A 20,544-nucleotide genomic window follows, 5' to 3' on the forward strand; every position below is an offset into this window, starting at 1 on the left:
CCAATATTTTACATCATCAAAGTTGGGGGAATTAATAACTCCCATCCCAATTTCCCATGACCATACACCCAACAGTTCAAAATAATTAATTCAAATCATGAATAATCAAAACAAATGGTGGGAAAAGCAATTCACTCATTAACGCCCAAAAGCCCTCAACCCACATTCAAATCATTAATTTAAATCACATGAATTAAATTGTAAATACATGATATTATCAAAACAAGTTTTGGGGAAAGAGCAACATGCCTTAGACACATAAGGATTTGTCAACAATTCTAAACTTGGAACTTGAAAGATGAATATATGATGAAATCTTTATGCTTTCTTGGGGTTTTGAGATCAAGCGTGTAATTGGGGAATGTGATCACTTAAAACTGAAAGAACTAGGCTATATTATGTTTTAAGGTCGTACATAGGTGAAAATACCCCAACACCCTTCATTCCTAGGGAAAATAAAACAAGACAACATGACATTAACATAGCGGTGTGGCACGTGAGGCTAACCTCCATGCCACGTTGCTTATCATAGATATTATATTCTATGACATGTTGCCTATCTCGAATATTATCCTCTATGACACAGCAGTATTACGGAGGCGTTGTCATGACCTAAGGCTACCCCTAGTCACGACAATGGTGCTTACGATCGCAAGTGACCAAAATCAAACCCATGAGCTGGTACCGACTGTGAACACTGAACATTATAATAATAAAGAACATATGTGGAAAAGAGTTGATAAAGCCAAAAGGTACAAATGCTAAAATTATGATTGAATCATAAGTCTAAAACATCTGATAAGAATTATAAAACAACTGATAAACTGACTAACTACTTAACCAACTATCTAAATATTTGAAAACCTCTAACTGACTGAGGACTTGATGGGACAAGCCCCCAACTAACTCCAAATAACTAAAAATATGGAACTACTGAGATAAACTGAAATAAAACAATCATGTCATCGATAGATGAGGACTCACCACAACTGCTAATGTTGATAAGCTAAACCGTGTAAGCGCGGTCAGAAAACTGAGTGTCCAAACCAATGATATTAAACATCATAGCGCAAAGAAGCATATATGATCAGTACTTTAAATGTACTACTATATGAGATAAAGTTAGGCAAAAATGCATGGGTTAACTACACATAAAATAATGACTAACTAAATAGCATGAGATAACTGAATATGAATGCATGAAATAGTAATATCTGAGAATGCAAGACCAAGTGTATAATGTTCTGAAATAATCTGTAAATTGAATCACTAAAATCTGATAATTGAATAACTTAAAATCTGTATGCTATGGTCAAGCAAACCTGAACTAAATTCTGTACTGAATGTTGAACTGAGATTGTGGGAGGTATCATCAAACCGAGATGCCCCAATCTGAGCTTATTGCGTTCCAACCTCTAACCACAGTTGGAAGGGTGTCAGTACCATTCCATGGATACAAACACTGGCTATGTGGATTCACTAAATTGATGTCCCAAAGGACCAGGGTGTTAAGCCTAACTAATGGGTGTCCCTTGAGAGAAAGTCAAGCCTAAACTGATGGGTGACTCCTTATATCCTACGCTGGTTACATAGATCTGAAATACAGGGACTACTACTAATGACTCAACCTAACTGATGGGGAAGCCGCCATCCTTACATTCGCTTGGTGCTAAATCCTACTCCCAACTAAACCGACACTGATTACTGGGCTGAACTAAGCTTGGCTGAATAAATAAATGATCATAAAAAAAATGATTGGATGACATTGCTCATAGTTTATCTGAAATTATTCTGAAGATACTAAAATCATGTAAACAAGTAGTTATCGGGTGTTCATAACCCACCAGAACTAAAAGAAAATAACAATAAGGACATGAACAAACTTTGAAAACCATAATAAAGATATCATTACTCAAAATCCATCACTTTGGCATTTCATCAAACACATAGAGATTAAGACTTTAACTTGGGTTTACTTTTAAACATAATGAGATAGCATGATTGCATGACAAAAACCATAAATTAAGGATTTCACATGAAGATTTCAACGTTCAAACGTGTAAGGGCTCATTTAATTGAAAAATACTTGTTAACATAACTCATAATCAAATTCAATAATAGTTTCATGGAGATAATACAACTTGAACATGTAAGAACTCATAACTAATTTTTAAAAAAAAGGTTCTTGGACTTCAAGAGTGGAAATGGTCTATGGATGAACATCTCACATACCTTAAACCCTTAATATAGAGAGAAACACCAATCTTGATGCTTTCTTGAATGTTCTTGGATTGGGAAACTTGAATACTTGTTTTCCTTGGAGAGAAAGTAATGGAATTTGATGATCTTAGGGAAGGAGAGGGTTTGTTTTTGAGAGAAAATTGGAGAAAATGGCCAAACAATTTCCTAACTGGTGTTATAATTCGTGAATTGACAAATTGGGTTGAGGGGAAAAGACGCAATTGCCCCTCAAAAAATTAAATTTGTAACTGGAATGCATTTTACAAGGTCACCGTGATGCGATGAGGGTTCCATCACTATTACCACTGTGATGTGTCACTATCGCGGTGAGCTACTGAAATCGTGATCCTAACATGACCCAATCCTTGTCTGAAAAATTTAAAACTTTCTCGAGACATGCTCCTAACACCCCTGAACATGAATAAACTCAAAACTAACATATCAGGGTTGGGAAGACCAATTTAAAAATCCTTGAAGTTAAGAGGCCTTAAAAGTGACTAAGTCCCTAACACTTAGTGAAATTTTTTGGCTTTAAGCCTCTTATGCATGTAACTAAAAGTTGACTGAGCTAAGAAGAGTATAGGATATTACAATATCTCTCCTTGGGAACATTCATACTTGAATGAGACTGATTAAGCTGAGAATACTAAGGAAACTAAAATTATATAATAAACATGCATAATTGGAAATATGATTACATGACTGAGTCTGAAACATAATACATGAACTGAACTAATTTTGTAAGTGCATGCAATGATATGAGATTGATTATATAGCTCGAACTGAGAATAGAAAAGAGTCAATCTAAGAAAAAATGTTACCTTAAGTTGAGTTTAAGTTTGCAGAGAAAAGATAAGGGTACTTCGTACGCATATCTGCTTCTGCTTCCTAAGTGGCTCCCTCAACGGACTAGTTCTACCAAATAAGTTTGACCAAGGGAACTTCTTTATTCCTTATTCTATAGATCTAACGAACAAGGATCTTGACTAGGATTTCTTTGTTAGAAAGGCTATTCTGAACATCCGTTCTTTCTAAAGGAACTACAAGAGTTGGATCACCAATACACTTCTTTAATAAAGAAACATGAAACACTGGATGCACTGATGCTAAATCTGCAGACAACTCAAGCTCATAAGCTACCTTTCCAAGATGACTCAAATTTTTGTAAGGGCCAACATATTGGGGACTAAGCTTCCCCTTCTAGCCAAATCTCTTTACTCTCTTCAAGGGCGAATTTTCAGCTATACCAAATCCCCAACTTCATACTCAAGATATCTTCTCCTTACATCTGCATAGGATTTTTGACAGCTTTGGGTTGTCTTAAGCCTCTCCTTAATTAACTAAACTTTCTCCATCACATCGAATACCACTACTAGAAAACTGTCAATTACTTGGGAATTTTACCTAGGAAAAAATGTCACAAGAAATACATGCAAATTTATCCGCAAAAATTTAAAATTCCTCAATGTTAAAATATGTTACCTGCAAACTATATATTCCCAATAAATTTTGCGGGTAAATTTGGCACCATATTACGTAAATTTCGTACTTGCGACATTACCTGGGGAAACGTATTAGCGGGTATTTTATCTCTAGATAAATTCGCAAGTATATATATATTTAAATTCATAGAAAAATCCCCAGGTAATTTATCCTATGGATTTACATAGAGATGTTCAGTGAAAATTTATGTGGCGGATGTTATTACACAAAAAATTATTTGAGAATTATTTGTTGGGGATTTATTCTTGGAGATTTACCTACGAAATTATTACTGGGGAAATTATTGGGGGATTGTGTTGCTACAAATTTAGCTGAAACTATTTCTTGGGGATTTACCTACGAAATTATTACTTGGAAAATTATTTGGGGATTATTTTCTGCGAATTTTGCTGGGGATTTATTCTTGGAGATTTACCTATGAAATTATTACTTGGAAAATTATTTGGGGATTATTTGCTGTGAATTTTGTTGGGGATTTATTCTTGGGGATTTACCTACAAAATTATTACTTGGGAAATTATTTGGGGATTATTTGTTGTGAATTTTGTTGGGGATTTATTCTTGGAGATTTACCTACAAAATTATTACTTGGGAAATTATTGTGGGATTCTGTTGCTATAAATTTAGCAGAAATTATTTTTTGGGGATTTACGTAGGATTTTTGTGACTTGAAAATTTTAAATAGGAAAAGTATAAACTTGAAGAATAAAAAATATAAAATAAAAAGAAATTAGACATTAAATCGATGGACATGTATAATCAACCAAAAGATGCCCAAGAAATTAAAATTAGTTTGTTGACATAGATGGTATCACAGATGTATTCGAGCTGAATAAACCTTAGCTTGACTCGTTATGTTATCACCAAAAAATTAAAGAGGTGAAATTTCGTTGGCCTAAGATAGAGTGAAGAATGACTCAGGACTCAAATAGAGTGTGTTTTTCTATTGGTTAATTTAAATATAATTGTAAGGCATCATACTACACACGACAATATAATATATCACTATAATGTACATTCAGAGTCGTTTGGTGTGAGATATAAGGTATAATAATCACGAAATAAAATAAAAAATTATTTTAGTTTACATTGAGTTGAATGTATTAGGTAGTTTCAGAATTATATATATGATGAGATTAAGGGTGGACATTCTGTTTGTTCAATTTGCTTGTTTAATATCGATTCGATTTTTCGATATTTGGATTGACGAAAATTAAAATCGTAATCAAACCAAAATAAATTTGTTTTGGTTCGATTTCTATAAATTCGACTCAGTTATTTCAAAATTTTATTTTAGTTTTGAAGATTAAAGTAGTGAGTCTTTCCTTGTCATGACCGGGCATTTAAAATTGGTGACTTTTTTTGAAAAAAATTATTTTTTTAAACCTATTTTTCATTTCCAAACATAAACAACTCAACATGGATGAAATGAAATTAAATGACATAATGGAAAAATATTATTTATACTGCATATATAAAATAATATATATATATATATAAAATATATATATATATATAATAAAATATATATATATATAATAAAATATATATCATTTATATAATTTTGCTTTTTTGTTTTAACCAATTTTTTTTGAAAAATCAAAAACCGAATTGTTTTAACCGAATTTCTAAAATTTAAAATCAAAATCAAATTGAAAAATTGAAAAATCAAAACCATAATTAAATTTTCTCTAAGAAGACAATGAGAAGACATGAAATCAAAGTTTCAATTTTTTGAGAGATATTCAAAATCAGAGGTTCGTTTCTTTAGCTTCTACTATAAACTCGATACATTTTACATTCGCAAGAGTCCCCACTCGATCATTTTGAAGTCAAAGGTTCTGATTTTGTGTGTGTTGACACCCAATTTTGATCGTCCGATACTACTTTTAGGTTGTTGTTTTGTCAAAATTATTAATTTCAAATATTAATTGTTTACACATTATTCTTGTATCAAACAAATATTGACGTATCACATTCATGATTTAAAAAATATACAAAGTATTTTATTACTTTTATTATTATTTTTTGCAATTCTTTGTAGAGTGGTTGTCCACCCGGCCGTGTTGTATGGATCAGAGTGTTGGCTAGTCAAGCACTCCCACCTCCAAAAATTTAAGGTAGCGGAAATGAGGATGTTGCATTAGATGTGTAGGATTACTAGAGGGGACAGAGTTAGAAATGAAGTTATTGGGGAGAAGGTGGGAGTGACTTCAATGGAGGACAAGATGAGGAAAGGAAGGCTGAGATGGTTTGGGCATGTGATGAGGAGGGGCGCAAATGCTCCAGTTCGTAAGTGTGAGAGACTAGTTTTAGATGGATTCAGGAGAAGTAGAGGCAGGCTGAAGAAATACTGGAGGGAGGTGATTAGACACGATATGGAGCAGCTTTAGCTTACAGAGGACATGACCCTAGATAGGAAGGTATGGAGGTCACGGAAAAGGGTAGAAAGCTAGTGTGAGTGTGTGGGGTATAGCAAGCGCTTAGGTGAGACCTTGTGTTTCCGGGCTAGTAATCTTACGAATCGTAGGATTCTTAGGTGTCTTTCGTATGTTCGAGTATACTATAACTAGGTAGGTGTCCTTCATATTTTTTTGCATACTTCTTATTTTTTTCTCTTTTGTGTTGCCCTTATTTATCTTATGTCATATTTTCTCTGTTTTCTAGTGACATTATTTCTTATCAAGGATTTTCTTTTGTGTCATTCATCCCCTGTTACTGTTATGTATCTCAAATCGGGGGTCTATCGGAAACAACCTCTTTACTTCTTCGGAGGTAGCGGTATGGTCTGCGTATATCTTACCCTCCCCAGACCCCACTTTGTAGGAATACACTGGGTTTGTTATTGTTGTTGTATTATTTTTTGCAATTTATCAATTTAAATGTAATATTTTTACGTAATTTGTTAATATTTTATTTAGTATTCACACTCGTAAATTACTAATACATTGTCTACTACTACTACTACTACTACTAATATTATTATTATTATTATTATCATCATCATAATTTTAAATTTTGTGTTCATAATTTATAGGTGTCTATTTCGAATTATTATTATCGTTGATTTTAAAGTAATATATTATTTTTCGTATTTTTATTTACAAAATTTATTCATAACTAATCTGAGAATAATTGTATTATTTATGTTACTATTATTATTATTGTATTAATCCGCAACCTTAGTCACTTTAATTTTTTTTAATTTATTTATTTTCTAGCCTGATTTTGCCAGTTTATAACAATTTTAGCCTAATTTTATCCAATTTATTACAATCCTAGCCCAAATTATGTCCAATTGGACTCAATTTCAAATTCCATTTATTTTTTTAAAGTAAATTCTTAATCTTTAGATCTCAGCCGTTAATCAATATTTATTTATTATTACTATATTTAAATAGTAGCCTAAGTCGATTCAATTATCTTCTCAATTTTATTTAAATTCTTGCCAACTTTATATCTAATTACTGTCAATTTTAACTGGTTTTTTGAATTCAATTTGGTTCATTTTTAAACCAAATTTATATCGATTATTAATATTTTCCTTGTTATTATTATTATGTTATTATTACATTTATATCGAGTCTTAATATTTATCACTTTTTTCGCGAATTATTGTGCCAACTAATTAACAAATAATTTATATTTATATTAATTTTATAAAGTTACTATATTTATTAAATATCATTTCCGCAATTATACATTTCCATAATTTACAAACATTGTCTATTATTATTATTGTTATTATCGTTATGTATTTCCTAAATTTATTAAATAGAAACCTACTCAATTATTAAAAATAATAATTTTATTTATTTTTTTAATATTAATTTTATATAGTTACTATATTTATTAAATTTCAACCTAATTCAATTCAATTCAATTTTTCTAATTTATTTAAATTCTAGTCATTTGATACTCAATTTGTATCAATTGAGTTTAATTTGACTCAATCGAAATTCCTAATTCAATATTTTTTAACCCAATATCAAATCTCAATTTGACTCTTCTTCTCAATTTAATCTCAAACGTTCATCATAGTTGATTAACTATCAATATTACATCAATTTTCACTAATATTTTTTTAAAAAAATTGGACAACTCTAGACTATTTTTCTTGAACCGAGGGTCTATTGGAAACAACCTATTACCTCAACGGTAAGGTCTGCGTACATTGTACCCTCCACAGACCTCAATTTGTGAGACTAAATGGGATTAGTTGTTTTATTCATTCAAATCTCATAGAGAAAACAATCAAAAGACGTCACTTTGATTTATAATTATTATTATTATATTTATGCTCAATTTATTTCAAATTTGTTATCGGTAATTTTTATACAATATTTTCTATGTGACATATGTAATTTATTTGTAAGAATAACAATTTTTATAATTTTTTTAATTTATTATTACTATGAATTTATTATTATATTTAAATAGCAGCCTAAGTTAATCCAATTATCTTCTCAATTTTATTTAAATTCTAGCCAACCTTATATCTAATTGATGTCAGTTTTAACCTATTTTTGAATTCAATTTGGTTCATTTTTAAACCAATTTTCAATTCCATTTTCAATTTTAATTACAGCCGTGGATCTCATGAGATTGACGGCTGAGATTAAATCTTGTTTTTCATATAAAAACAACCAAATACCAAAATCATAATCTAACTCTAAAAAAACTCCAACCGCATCTCTTCTCTCTAGCTCTCTCCGGTCGCCTTCATCATCGTTTCCATCATCGATGCTAAACTGGCCAAGCTGTCCCCACCACCGCCGCATGAAACAGCTGCCGACAACCACCCCCATCGTCTCCATCGCTGGTGACAAGCGGGCCAAGCTGTTCGTACCACAGCCGCGTGAAACAGCCACCGACAACCACCAAACAGCCAGCGACGCCTTTTATCCCAACCAAACAGCTGCCGACAACCGTAACAGTCGGCGAAATCTCCAACACTAAGTATATCTTTTCTTTCTCCATTTTGATAATCATTTTGATTTTCATTTTTCTGAGGTACTAATTACAGATGCTTGTACACAGTTTTTATTATCTATATCAATTATTATTCTGTTCTTCGATAGCTGCTCTTGAATTGAAATTACCTCCTCCGTGCCATTGATAACGAAATATCCCATAAATTCTCTAAGTGAGTTATGTGTATATATTTGTTTCCTTTGACTTCTCTATTTCATCAAAGCTAAAAAATATTTGGTGTTTGAGTCACCAAGTTGAATTCATAATTTTGCCCTTGATTTTTGCTTAATGATGCTTTTCTCTATCATTTACCACATTTTCATTTCTTGTACACATATCTTCTCTTGAGTAAGCAAACTATCACTTCTTTGTAGGCTGATTTATTGTTGGACAGTGCTAAGTTAGTCTTGGCCTACTCCTCTTTCTATCCAGTTGCTCTAATTTCTTCATTGTTAAGTCTTTTGAGTCTTGGTTTCAGCACTTTAATCCTATCCCAGCCAAAATTCATTCCTGATGTACTGTGGTTTGTGCCCCAAAACTGTTGAATCATGGGAATGAATTCTTTATGATTTACCCACACATTGAAAAATTAAATGGAACTCTTATAGGCCTTTGTGTATTAGTCAAGGTCAAGAGCATAGGTGAGTGATCCAAGATGCTTGGAAGATCATACTCCACCATCATATGCCCCCATTTGATCATCTAATCAGTGTTACCAAAAGCTTTATCTAACCTAATACACACATTATCTTGCCTATGTTGCTTACTTATCCTTGTGTACTAGTTATTTTTCCAATTAAGCTCGTTAAGTAAGGTATCATGCATACAATTAGCAAAATCCTTGATGTCTATATATTGCAGAGAATAATTAGAGATTTTGTCTTGTTAGTGTAGTAAAACATTAAAAGAGCTTGAGATCCCCACCGATATGATTCTTAAAGAGTTCTACAATGGTTTTCTTTTCTCCATGTTATTATTTCCATAAATCATAGTTAGATTCCATGCTTCCTGCTCAACTAGTCCTTGAACTTTACAGTGTAGAATCTGGTCTGTCTCATTAATACTGGTGACGTTGTAGCTATTTGAGTCCCAAATAAATCATATCCTACCATTAGTAGCTGACCAATAGTTGTGTAAAAAACCCCAACCAGGAGCAACATAGTTAGGTACTCTACTTACATTTAGTTACTATACTTGAAAATGGTTAAGTATAGTGACTTGAAATGTGACTTAATTATTTGAAAAATGGTTAAGTGTAGTGATTTAAAATGTGTACTAGTGACTTGAAAATGGTTAAGTATAGTGACTTGAAATGTGACTTAATTATTTGAAAAATGGTTAAGTGTAGAGATTTAAAATGTGTACTAGTGACTTGAAAATGGTTAAGTGTAGTGACTTGAAATGTGAATTAGTTACTTGAAAATGGTCAAGTGTAAAGATTTGAAATATGTACTAGTAACTTAAAAATGGTTAAGAGTAGTTACTTGAAAATGGTTAAGTATAGTGACTTAAAATGCCAATTAGTTATTTGAAAATGGTTTGAGTGTAGTGACTTGATGTAACGGCCCGAATCTGGTACCCGAAATGCTACACGGTGCCCATGACCCTGAAGGACCACAAGCTAACCTATGACTGATATCTGTAAACTGAGTACTGAATAATAATAATAATAATATCATAAATGCAGAAACATGAACTGAAAGGCCATAAGTTTCAATACTAGTACATAACTGAAAAATATGGTATAACAATACCAAAACAACTTAGATAATTGTCTGAACATACTGTAGTCTGAAAGCCTCTAAACTGTCTGAATAAGGAGTTGATGGGACATGTCCCCAACTAACTCCAACTAATGAAATAAACTAAAAACTAAAATAGTAATGTGATCATCATGCCCTCGAAGGATGAGGACTCACTGTTAACTCTGATCGCCGAACTGGGATGCTACTGGTTCTCTGGAGCTCTTGCTTTTAAACCTATGGTATAATACACCATAGCGTAAATGCGTCAGTAATTTGATTATACTAGTATGCAAGTCAGGTAGGCTAAATGCAATAGGTTCATATGCATGAACAATACTAACTGATTGACTAACGTGAACGTGAGAATACATGCATGCATACGTAACTGTAACTGAGATCATGATAGGACTGAATACTGAGTTCAGACTACTAAGTCTACTAACATTGACATCTGATTCACTGATGAGTGAGAAACTGATACTGTATTACTGAATACTGAGAGACTGAAGCATGTTACTGATACATGGATAACTGTGTCTGACAGTTCTGATTATGAAGAACTGGTCTGGTTGACTGTATCTGACAGTCCTGGTGCTGAATGCTAATAACATAAGTTTTGATAACTGGTATAACGGATAACATGAGTGACTGTATCTGATAGTCCTAAATCTGATGGAACTAGCTGAGTTCTGTACTGTATCCGAGTAACTAAATCTGAGATCAGTCCTATTTAGCGGGTGATCTCTACATCTGATGATACTGATACTAATTGACCATAGTTGAGATCAGTCCCGTTTGGTGGGTGATCCTGGGGTCTATTTATAATGATAAGGATTAATTGTATCTAGCAGCCCTAAGTCTATACTGCTGAGCTGAATTGACTGTATCTGACAGTCCTGATTCTGTAATTGAAATTGTGGGATGTAAACTTTTAACCGACATGCCCCATACTAAGCTAACTGGGTTCCAACCTGTAACCTTAGTTGGAAGGGTGTCAGTACCGCACCACTGGTAAAGACAACTGCTGTGGAGTCAGTCCTAATCTAGTGGGTGACCCCTGGGATCAGTCCTATATATTTAAATATGCTAACGGGTGATCCCTGAGTATGTCATTCCTATTTAACGGGTGACATCTCGTACCTACGCTGGCTACGTAGTTCTGGAACTTAAGGATTTCTTCTAGGGATCTCAGTCCTATCAAGTGGGTGAGTCCCCATCCCTAGGCTCGCTCAGTGTTGAATCCTACTCCTAACTGAAAGACACTGAACTGATTAACTGAACTGAGTTGATTAACTGAACTAAACTGATACTAGTGGTATTGTCTAGCGGGGCTAAACTAAATTTACTAAGTTTCATTGACTGATGGAATGTACTGAGTTCTGAGGACTAACTGAGAATACTGAAGTTACTGAGATTTCCTAAGTCACATAACTGACTAAGATCTATGGATCATTGCTTGACTGAAGAGATCGTGAAAACATGACATGGCTCTAGGCGCATAGCTAAATGTTCGGGTACAACTACCCCCAGGACTCGATGAGAAAAAATGGAAATAGCATGGCATACTTGAACACATGACCAATAACACAATTCATAATTCATGTATTAAAGCACTTCATCAAACATGTGATATGCATAAGTTTATACATACATGGGGATTTCATGATATCATACTAGTTGGGCATTGTTCCTTCATCTAGGCATTTAATCATACACATGGTAGGCATAGCACATGTAGACAACATTATACAACAATTAATCATCATGATTCATCTCTAATTTAATCATCCTAGGGTTTATTTATAGGTTCACGTGAATATACATCTATACAAATCTATTCCATATAAAATTGATCACCCAACAAGGATTTGAATTCAATTGATCATTCTCAACATAACAAAACAAACCCAACATGGAATTCATACATAAATCCATACACTTGAATTTGAAAAGAGATTCTTAGGCTTCATGGACGAAAAAAGTCCATGAATGAACACTACGCATACCTTAGTTCATGATTTCGTGAAGATTGACAGTGAAACCTTCTTGAATTTGAATCCCCAATAGAAATCCTAGCTTGTTCTTGAGAGAAACTTGAGCGAAATTAGTATATTTTGGGTGAAGAATGACTAAATCACGTGTTATTGGGTTTAAATAGGGGTAAGAAATTGACCCTTTTAACTCTTGGACGTGTCTTTAATTTCTAAGAAAATTTCCTAGTTTTCATCCTTGGCGCGACGGGCCACTATTGCGCCAAGTCACTGGAAAGTGACAAATGGAAAATTGCACGGTGGCACGATGCGGAGCTATCACGTTGCCACCTTGTCTGCGACCTGGAAGTTTGGCGCGACGCGCCACTATCGTAGGGCAACACTGGAAATTGACAATTATCATTTGAGCTATCTCTGCGATGCGCTGAAGGCTCAGACGATACGTTGTCTCACTAAAAAGGGTCTAACTCTTCACCTGGGTGTTAGATTTGGGCGAATTTGGTATCGATGGAAAGCTTATTCGATTCCCCACATGATAAAAACTGAAAATCTTGAAAATACCACGTATAAAATAGTGGATTCATCTTTCAAAGAAAGCTCCTAGCATTCTTGGAAAACTTTTCAAGCTAGGAAAAGTACGAGGAATTACACTTGAAATGTGTACTAGTGACTTAAACTGTGAATAGGTTATTTGAAAATTATTAAGTGTAGGGACTTGAAAATGATTAAGTATAGTTACTTGAAATTGTGAACTTGTGGCTTGAAAATGGTTAAGTGTAGTTACTTGAAATTGTGAAATTGTGACTTAAAAATGCTTAAGTATAGTCACTTATCTTAATAGAACAAGTCATAACAATAGTCATAATAATCTAGAAAATCAACTTTGAGTTTATGATGATTTATATTCTAATATATACATGTTTATATTTGTTGATTGTTATGATTTTATTTGATACTATTATGTCATATAATTTATGTGAATAATGTATTTTTAGCACTTTTTATGGCCTAAATTAACATATTCTTATGCAAAATGAGTTTGAAAGAAAGAAATAAGAAATATTAGCTGCTCAAAGTGCATCAATTGTGGAAGGAGGATGAGAAAGGAATTGGACTTATTGATGAAGCATGTATACAAGAAATCATCTTCAAATGATGAACATCCATCTCAAGAAGACGTTCAAGCTTATGAGGATGAAAGTGATGATAACTTTGACAACATGAATGAAAGTGATTCTAATCCTAATAACGTGGATGAGAGTGATTCTGACCGTGATGGTTGGTATTTTTATCGAGGATTCAAGTTTGAAATATTTTGTTTTGGACCATTTAAGAATTATAAATTATTGATGTGGATGTTATGAATTATGTTTTTTTGTTAGCTGTAATGGTGTACATTAGACTTGTATTGAATGATGTTTTTGAGAATTATTGGAGGTTGTGAGTAGATTTTTGACTAATTGTAAAATGTTTCTAGAAATTTACGTGTGAATTATTACTTGGAAATTTTCATGGGGATGTACATGCTAAATATTCATGAAAAAATTTTTGAAAAAATTTGTTCTTGCGGATTTACTTGGGGCATTTCATACGAATTTTCTTGCGAAATAGTTTCATAAATATCTGCAAGAAATTTTCTTTTGTTAATTAGGAATTTTCACCTCTAAACTTAGTTCGAATTTACTTGAAAATCTTCGTGGGAATCCGCAGGTAAAATCCATTTTTTATGAAATTTTACCAAATAATTCATGTAAAATTTTAATAGTTAATCGCAAACAATGTACCTGCGGATTTATTTTCGCAACTAAATTACCTAGGGCTTTTATAAATTCGCAGGTAATAATTACCTACAAAGGTATTTCCTTTGGATTCTAATTGATAAGAAAATCCGTAGGTAATCAAATTACTTGGGGATTTTACCACATTATCCATATGAAAATCCCCAGGTAATAAGCATTTTTCTTGTACTGTACTGAATCTGACCCTATCAATATAGTCTCCCCTTCCTCATACCAATCAATGGGAGATCGTCATCTCCTCCCATAGAGGGCCTCAAACGGAGCCATTTGAATACTAAAGTGGTAGTTGTTATTGTAGGCAAACTCAATCAAAGGCAAGTGATCATCCCAACTACCCTTAAAATTGAGAACCCACGCCCTCAACATGTCCTTAAAGGTCTGAATGGTCCTCTCTACCTGACCATCTGTCAGAGGATGAAAAGTTATACCTAGATGAACTTGGGTACCAAGACCCTTCTGAAATGCCTTTCTAAAATAGGAGGTAAATTGAGTACCGATTATCTGAAATGATAGACAAAAGGACTCCATCCAACCTAACAAACTCTCTAATATAAATCTTGGCATAATCCTCAGATGAATAAGATTTATGAACATGCAAGAAATAAGTTGACTTGGTCATTCTATCTGCAATAACCCATATTAAATCATACTGATGATGCAAATGGGGCGACCTTGTCACAAAATCCATGTTTACCCCTTGCCACTTCCACATGGGAATGTTGAACTCCTAAAAAGTTTCACTAGGCCTTTGGTGCTCAACTTTAACCTACTGATAATTGGCACACTTAGCTATAAACTCTGTAATATCCCTCTTCATACCACTCCACTAATAGATTTCCTGCAAATCATGGTACATTTTAGTGGCTCCTAGGTGAATAGAGCATCGCACACCATGCATTTCTGCAAGAATTCGTTGTCTTAAACTATAAACACGTGGCTCACAGAGCCTATCCTCACATCGCAACACACCATCTCCCCCTTAGGAGAAAACCTCTATCTTCTATTTTTAACTGATTCCTTCAACTTAACCAAACTAGAATACCCATCTTGCTTTTCTTTCACTTTGACAACCAAGGAGGATTCTGAACCATTCTGAACCTATATACTATCCTCAACTGAATCAACCAATCGAAAACCTAATCTATCAAGTTGATGAAGCTCTTTGACTAACTTCCTCTTATCATTCTCAACATAAGAAACATAACCCATAGACAATTTAGTAAGGTCATCTGCCACTACATTGGCCTTACCCAGATAATACAACAAACTCTATCATAATCTTTTAACAACTCTACCACCTTTTCTGACGAAGATTTAAGTCTTTCTGTGAAAACACATACTACAAACTTTTGTGATTTATGAACACATTAACATAAACTCCATATAGATAATGTCTCTGAATCTTCAAAGAAAAAACAATAGCTGCCAACTCAAGATCATGGGTAGGGCAATTCCTTTCATGGGGTTTTAGTTGTCTAGAGTCATAGGCTATGACCTTACATCTCTACATCAAAACAAAACCAAGACCGACTTTGGAAGCATCACAGTAAATAATAAACCCATCTGAACCATCTGGCAAAGTCAAGACTGGGGCTGAGGTTAGTCAAGCCTTCAATTCTAGAAAACTCTTCTTGCAAGAATCTGACCACTGAAACTTGACTTTCTTATGAGTCAATTGAGACATGGGGGTGCAATAGATGAAAACCCTTTAACAAACCATCTGTAATAGCCAGCCAAACCCAAGAAACTCCTTATATCTGATGAAAAGATAGGTATGGAGCAGTTTCTCACTACTTTACTCTTTTGAGGGTCAACTCTAATACCATCACCTGAAATAATATGGCTAAGGAAATCTACTGATCTTAGCCAAAATTTACACTTAATGAATTTGGCGAATAACTAATAGGTTCTAAGAGTCTGTAATACAATTCTGAGATGGCCTACATAATTATTTTCATTACGAGAATAGACAAAAATATCATCAATGAAGAACATGTCCAAGTACTGCTTGAACACTTTGTTCATCAAGTCCATGAAAGCTGCTAGGGAATTCATTAGTTCAAAAGACATAACTAAAAATTTGAAGTGACCATACCGAGTTTTGAAGGATAATATTGAGTTCTGAAGGCTGTCTTTGGAATATCATATTCTCTTACTCTGAGATGATGATAGCCAGATCTGAGGTCTATCTTAGAGAAATAACTAGCACCCTAAAGTTGGTCAAACGAGTCATCAATCTAGGGGAGTGGATATTTATTCTTGATTGTGACTTTGTTCAACTGATAGTAATCGATGCACATTCTAAGAGAACCATCTTTCTTACACAAGAAAAGGACTGGAGCGCCCTATGGGAAAGCTCTGGGCTGGATGAATCCCTTATCTAAGAGATCCTTCAACTATTCTTTCAACTCCCTAAGATTAACTGGATCTATCCTATAGGGCAGAATAGAGATACGTTAGGTATCTAGAAGGAGATCTATTCTGAAGTCAATTTCCCTTTTGAGAGGAACTCTAAGGAGATCTTCAGGGAACACATCTGGAAATTCCTTCACTACTGAAACTGACTCAGGACAGGGAGTCTCAAAATTAGAGTCTTTGGCTTGAAAAAATAGCAAACACACCCCTTAGATATTATCTTTCTCTCTTTAAGATAAGAAATGATCTGACCCCTAAGCACCGAAGTACTACCCCTCCATTCAATAACTTGCTCATTAGGAAATTAAAACTAAATGATCCTATTTCTATAGTCAAATAAATCACAGCATGAATGGAGCCAATCCATGCCGAGAATGGCATCAAAATCAGTCATCTCTAACTCCACAAGATCTACTGAAGTGATTTTTTGGGATACTATAATTGGGGAAATTTCTATATACCCGTCTGGCTATGATAGATTTACCCACTGGGGTAGATACTGATAAAGGCTCTACTAATATTTCTTGGCTGACACCAAAATTAATATGTATATAGGGGGTTACGAAAGAAAGTGAGGCTCCGAGGTCTAGTAAAACATACACATGAAGATGAAAGACCTATAACGTACCCATAACTGCATCAGGGGAACTCTCCTGATCATGATGGGACTAGAGTACATACATACTATTTTGATGCTACCACTGGTGGTGCTGAAAGTGGTGCCCTACTGAGTCAGGCGACCTACTGAAGCTGATGATAGGTTAGATTGGCCCTATTGGAGATTATTTCTTCCCCTCTGCATCACCACCATACACTTTCAGATCTTTTGTCCTGGTTTCCACATATAAAACACATATCACTACCATCCTTACTCACACCCTGATAATTCCTACCATATTTCTGGAAAAGTGGATTAGTAAAACCTCTGTTCACACTACCGTTGGACTCGGAGCCTGGTGCCCTATCCCGACTGTCATTCTTGAACTTTGGAACTGGCTAGCTGAAGACAAAGGTGGGGCTAAAAATTTTTGACAGAACTAAGAACGGTTACCACCCTCTGACCTTGGCTAAGAAAAATTGAAGCTACTTATTCTGTTTTTTTATTCTCTCTCTCTTTCCTTAAGCTTATCTTCCTTAATATGCTGAGCATGAACCATAAGTCTAGACAAGTCCATCTCCTTCATCAACATTACGATCCTACATACCTTGACAACACTATCAGCTACACCAGAAACAAACTTACTCATTTTAGACCTATTATCTACAACCCCATTAGGAGCATACCTCACCAATTGAGTAAACTTAAGCGAATACTACTTCATACAAAACTTACCCTGCTTCAAGTTAATAAACTCCCGAACCTTAGCTTCCCTCAACTCTATAGGGAAGAACTTGTCTAAAAAAGTCATGGAAAACTCCTCCCACTCTACAAGGCCTGCATCATTACCACGGTCCTTCTTCCATTGCTTAAACTAGGTGTGAGATATATCCTGCAACTAGTAACCAGCCAAATCTGCACTCTCACTCAAAGTGACACCCATAATGTCAGTCATCTTCTGAACCATAACAAGAAACTCCTGCAGATCCTCCTCAGACTTGGATTCCGAAAACAAAGAAGGGTTCATTCGGGTGAAATCCCAAACTCTAACTGCAATTGTATTGCTACTGGATTGGCTGGGATAGTATCCTGCTGATGTTATGAGCTAATACAGAGTGAGATAAGGTAGTGAATGCAGTTCTAAATTCAACATAAGTAACATACTCATTCAGGGGATCTTCCTGAACAGGCATAGGTGCGGGCTAAATCTTATTCCTTTTTTTTGGTTCTTTCTAGAAGGCATTATCTATAAACGGAAGGAAGAGTGAGTCAGAAAGAGAGTTTAAATAAAGCTCATGCTCATCCACATGACATGACTACTGAAAGAAAGGAAACTTTTCCTAGAATGCCTTGTAGCCTCTTGTCCATAAGTGTGGCACACCTCACACCCAAACACAAGACTCTACTCAACACAGCTTTTATACTCTCTAGGACGCTGTAAAACCTTAGGCTCTAATACCAAGTTATGTCACGGCCCAAGGCTACCCCCTAGTCGCGACAACAATGCTTACGGTCATAAATGACCCCAAGCTAACCCATGAGTTGGTACCTGATATAAGCACTGAACATTATAATAATAAGGGACATATTCCAAAAAGAGCTAATAAAGCCATAAGGTTTAAATATTGAAAATACGATTGAATCATAATTCTGAAATATCTAATAAGACTGATAAAACATCTAATAAACTGACTAACTGCTTAACCGACTGCCTGAATGTCTAAAAGCCTCTAACTAACTAAGTATTTGTTAGGATAAGCCCCCAACTAACACCGAATTACTAAAAATAAGGAACTACTGAGATAAATTGAAATAAAATAATAATGTCCTCAATAGATACGGACTCACCATAATTATTGTTGCCGATAAGCTAAATTGTCTAAGCACAGTCAAGAAACTGAGCATCCAAATCAATGATATTAAACATCATAGAGCAAAGAAACATATGTGATTGGTACTTTGAATGTACTGGTATATGAGATGAAGTTAGGCAGAAATAAATGTGTTAACTGTTCATAAAATAATGAGTGACTGAATAGCATGAGATAACTAAATAAGAATGCATGAAATGGTATTATTTGAGAATGCAAGTCCAAGAGTATAATGTTCTCAAAAAATCTATAAACTAAATCACTGAAATTTGATAACTAGATAACTTGCAATCTGTATGCTATGGTTAAGCAAACCTGAATTGAATTCTATACTGAATTTTGAACTAAGACTATGGGAGGTATTATCAAATCGACATGCGCCAATCTGAGCTGATTGGGGTTCAACCTGTCACCCCAGTTGAAAGGGCATCAGTATCATGCCATGGGTACTAATACTAGCTATGTGGATCCACTAAACTAATGTCCTGAAGGACCAGGGTGTCAATCCTAACTGACGGGTGACTCCTGAGAGTAAGTCAAGCCTAAATCGATGGGTGACACCTCATATCATATGCTGGCTATGTAGATCTGAAATACAGGGACTGCTACTAATGAATCTACCTAACTGACGGGGAAGCTGCCATCCATGTATTTTCTCAGTGCTAAATCCTACTCCCAATTGAACTGATACTAATTACTAGGATGAACTAAGCTTGGCTGAATAAGCAACTGATCAAAAAGAACAAACTGAATGACAATGCTCATAGTTTATCTAAAATTATTCTGAAGATACTTAAATTATGTCAAAAACTAGGTATCGGGTGTTCATAACCCACCAGCACTAAAAGGAAATAACAATAAAGACGTACAATCTCTGAAAATCATAATAGGGAACCATTACTCAAAATCCATCACTTTGGCATTTCATCGAATACATGAAGATCAAGACTTTAATATGGGGTTACTTTTAAACATGATGAAATAGCATGATTACATGAGAAAAAACATAAATTAAGGATTTCACATGAAGATTTCAACGTTCAAATGTGTAAGGACTCATTTCATTGAAAAATACTAGTAAACATAACTCGTAATCAAATTCAATGATAGTTTCATGGAGATAATACAACTTGAACATGTAAAATCTCATAATATAATAATAAAAAAGGATTCTTGGACTCCATGGGTGGAAAGGGCCCATGGATTAACATCTCACAAACCTTAAACCCTTAATATGGAGAGAGAAACACCAATCATGATGCTTTCCTTAATATTATTGGATTGGGGAAATTGAATTCTTGTTTTCTTGGAGAGAAAGTAAAGGAGTTTGATGATCTTGGGGAAGGAGAAGGTTTGTTTTTTAGAAAAAATTTGATAAGATGGGCAAATAATGCCCTAACTGGTGTT

The 20,544-nt window shown here is 34.3% G+C and overlaps 1 long non-coding RNA gene across 1 annotated transcript; it reads left to right on the forward strand.

Annotated features, from left to right (window-relative positions):
- The first annotated feature begins 8,407 nt into the window (after positions 1-8,407).
- Positions 8,408-13,934, forward strand: LOC107872099. The gene is made up of 2 exons (XR_001674756.2): positions 8,408-8,703; positions 13,493-13,934. It is a non-coding gene; the product is annotated as an uncharacterized LOC107872099 (long non-coding RNA).
- Positions 13,935-20,544: the final 6,610 nt, after the last annotated feature.

Source organism: Capsicum annuum, chromosome 1 (assembly GCF_002878395.1).
Source record: "Capsicum annuum cultivar UCD-10X-F1 chromosome 1, UCD10Xv1.1, whole genome shotgun sequence".
Classification (NCBI taxonomy): Eukaryota; Viridiplantae; Streptophyta; class Magnoliopsida; order Solanales; family Solanaceae; genus Capsicum; species Capsicum annuum.